This window comes from Dasypus novemcinctus, chromosome 11 (genome assembly GCF_030445035.2).
Source record: "Dasypus novemcinctus isolate mDasNov1 chromosome 11, mDasNov1.1.hap2, whole genome shotgun sequence".
Classification (NCBI taxonomy): domain Eukaryota; kingdom Metazoa; phylum Chordata; class Mammalia; order Cingulata; family Dasypodidae; genus Dasypus; species Dasypus novemcinctus.
This window is the reverse complement of record NC_080683.1, coordinates 110453413-110456843: the sequence shown is the minus strand read 5'-3', so window position 1 is coordinate 110456843 and position 3431 is coordinate 110453413. Positions and strand designations below refer to the sequence as shown.

General features: G+C 49.3%; 1 pseudogene; it reads right to left on the bottom strand.

The window, feature by feature from the left end:
- Positions 1 to 1149: 1149 nt before the first annotated feature.
- Positions 1150 to 2688, bottom strand: LOC101446875 (upstream-binding protein 1 pseudogene; annotated as a pseudogene).
- Positions 2689 to 3431: the final 743 nt, after the last annotated feature.

Below are 3431 nucleotides of genomic sequence, written 5' to 3'. Positions count from 1 at the left end.
TGAAAAGGACACTGGCAGACAAGCATTTGGTTCTGTGAAAGAGGCACTCTATAATAGTAAAGAAGCTACTGTGTGGTATATAAAAAGCTCCTAATCAATAACCAGAATGTTTATCCATGATTGTACTAAAGCTCAAAATTTGCAGGGAGGCATAAGGGACTTTTATGGTACATTTTAGTGCTTGATTTATGACGTCTAGTGTTCCGTAAACAATTTCATCTTGTTGATAATGGAGCCCTCGTAACACCAAGGCATAAGCTATCAGCGATAAGACTTGTCTTCCTGCTTAGGTCACCTGTTTCCAATGTCTGGACTAGGGCTTTAAAAATGTTTAAAATGTAGGCAACAGTGCAGGATGCATGGGGAGGGGAAGGTGGTACAGAGAAAGGGATGGAAGAGAAAACCACATGAGGTAAAAAAGGCAATGGGGCTTCAAAAATGAAAAACCAGAAACTGAAATGATTAAAAAAAAAAAACCAAAGCAAAAGTTTTTCAGTAAATCTGTGACAAAGCAAAAACACTAAAGTCTTTGTACCTATTAGGATTTACCCTGATCCTCTCATCAAGGTACTCCTGATAATGCAGTTTGCCTCAAGCCCACCTTTCCAGCTTGGCTCGTCCCGACCGGGCACGGCGGCCTCCGCGGGTGCCAGGGGGCCACTCTCCACTGACCGCCACACGGGCAGCAGCGCTGCTCTCCGACAGACCGACCGGGCGCTGCGGTGGCGCTGTCCCCCACCCCGCCCCAGGGGGCATCAAGTTCAGGCAATAAAAGCCAAACTGGCACAGAAAGGTAGATGCCCACAGAAGTCTTCACATTCATCTCCAAACCGCATACAGTGTAAAAAGACAGCAGGGGCTGCTCCTGGGAGCTGTCTACCGGCCTCCTCCGAGAAGCGGGCAGCGCGGCCTGCACGTGGGCGCCGGGGCCGGCGCTCGCCCAGTGCCCGCGCTCGCAACGAGGGGGCCTGGCCGCGGCAGCCACGGCGAGGAGATTCGCCTCGCGTACAGCGCCTAAGGAAGGTCAGCTTGTGTTTTCAATGTGAAACATTTTATACGGCAAAATCCAATCCCGAGACTTCTTGGATTCGGTCTTCACACACTTTCAGGCGTGACATTATTTGGTACTGAAAATACTGAAAATACGTGAGACATCACTTCAGAATGATGTGGATACCACCACCATTTTCAGCTTTTACTGTAGAGAATAAAAAGCAACTCTCATCTTGAATGTTCTGAACCATCTGATCACTAACAAGAATGTGAATACCAGTGGGGCCCTGTCTGTAAACCTGGTCAATCTGGTGCAAAGGAATGTTAAACACCAGTTTTCGAGCCACTTCGGAGGCAACCATTTCTTCCAAGTAGATTGCTTGGTAAGCACAGGGCGTCCCACCGTCGTTCTCACCTCCACCGCCTGCAGCCTGCTGCGTGGGGCTGGGCTGCTCCTGGCAGACATAGATGGTTAATCGGGGCCTAACCGACCTTGACTTCAGTGAATTGTAGAGCAGAATTCCATCAGCTGCACCACAAATCTGTACTAAATCCTCTTTTGTCAGTTTTAGTAAGTCGGCACCTGAAAAATTGGAAAACAGTCTTGTGTAGGAAGAGAACCTATTTTTGAGCAGCCATTGCCGCGTTTCCTGAATGGTGGCTGAAGGCTGAAGTTGTTCTCCAGAGGCCTGTGGCACTGTATCTCCTGATGATTTGGGGAAGACGAATTGCTGTCTGGGACACGGCAAGTGCTCTGCTGTGGGGAGGCGAAAGTGGGCGCTGCGGAAGGACTGTTATTCACATAGGCTGTGGGGGCATCGGGCCATGGAGAGCACTCGGTGAGGATTGTGGTATCATAGGAGGGCTGGTACTTTTCTTTTTCATGGGCAGTTCTCTTCTCCATCTTTTCTCGGTCTGTTTTTTGTTTCCTGTCTGCTCCTTTAGGCTTGAACACTTTCATTTGGCGGCTAGCTGAGTGCAGATGATCCGTGTACTCTCCATTTTCATTCTGCTTAAAGGTGTCAATCTGGATCCTAAAGGGGACGCCCTTTTCTCCTCCATGCTTCTGTGGAGTAAATTCTGTGCTGATGCAATGCACCTGAATGAAAGCAGATGTGTATTTTGCAGGGTCCCAGAGAAATTCAACCGCATTTAATTGACTTGGATTTGTCCTTGTGTCAATTATTCCCACAGACATTGGAATATTTCCATCTTGAACTTTTCCTTTCTTTGTTCTCCATGATAAGCCTAGATCAAGAAGTCTGTCTCCTGGACGGTTCCACTTCCAGCCTTCGAGTTGCTGGTGCTCTGTGTACTGCAGCCGTCTGTCATGGAATACCACTCTTATTATGCTCTTTATCAATTTTCCACAAATTTCAGCATATCTCCCATTTTCCGATTATCCAGCATCCGAATTTCGTAAGACTGACCTTGGTTCAAGTAAGTGAGTGTTTCATCGTGCAGTTTCACGGCTGGCGATGTTGCGGCACACATCACGTACTGAAAGGGTGGGTGTTCCGTGTCACCGTCCAATGGAAGGTTGGAATCTTCCTGCTTGAAAATGGGCAATGCCAACATATCGCTCATGCTGTAGGCGCCGGCGCCCAGCTCCTGCCCGATGCCCGAGAGGCTGGCGTCGAACTCGTGCACCAGCCCCGACTCGATCACCTCGTCCATCCTGAGCACCGAGGCCATCTTCCGGCCTCGCCGCCGCGCTGCCTCCGCGTCCGGGCGCAAGGGCCGGGGCTCCGCGCGGGCGTCCTGAGGGAGCGCGCGGGTGAAGCCGCCGGCGGCGGCACGGCCAGCGGTCACCAGAGGCGGCGGCACGGGCGGCGCCCGCGACGGCAGCAGCCGCGGCCCCGCGCGCAGGGCCCGGCGAGCGCGGCGAGCGGCTGGGGAATGCTTTATTTATGTAACAGGGTATGTGTGCTGCAGCTTTGGGAATCATGGGGTATAATACTTAAGCCATCAATAAGGCCAAGTAGTTGCACTAGGTCATTTACTTACAGACAGTGACTTTCACTTCAGACCCATGTTGTCCTACAAGAGTATTTTATAGTTAAAAGGACCAACTACCACAAGTGTACCTATTGGCTTTTACTCCTCCACTTGAAAGAACAGACAAACTGAATTCTTCAGAATTGAAGAGTTGTCATCATAACAGGTTCAATGACAGCAGCTGGGTGGAGAGTTATAGTGATAAACTTTAATATAACTTATCATTAAAAATCTGGTTAAGATATTCCCTCCTGAGTTGGATGTAACAGGTCATGAAAGTTCCCACTGCAACACCAATAAAAAACAGATAAAGCACAAGTCAGATCTGTGGAAGCAGCAACAACTAGATGAACTTGAGAGGAAAAACCCCCTTATTAGGTGAAACATGCCTGGTTTTCTTTCCTAGGTGCATTTGCCAAATATTGAGTTTATTTAAGGAT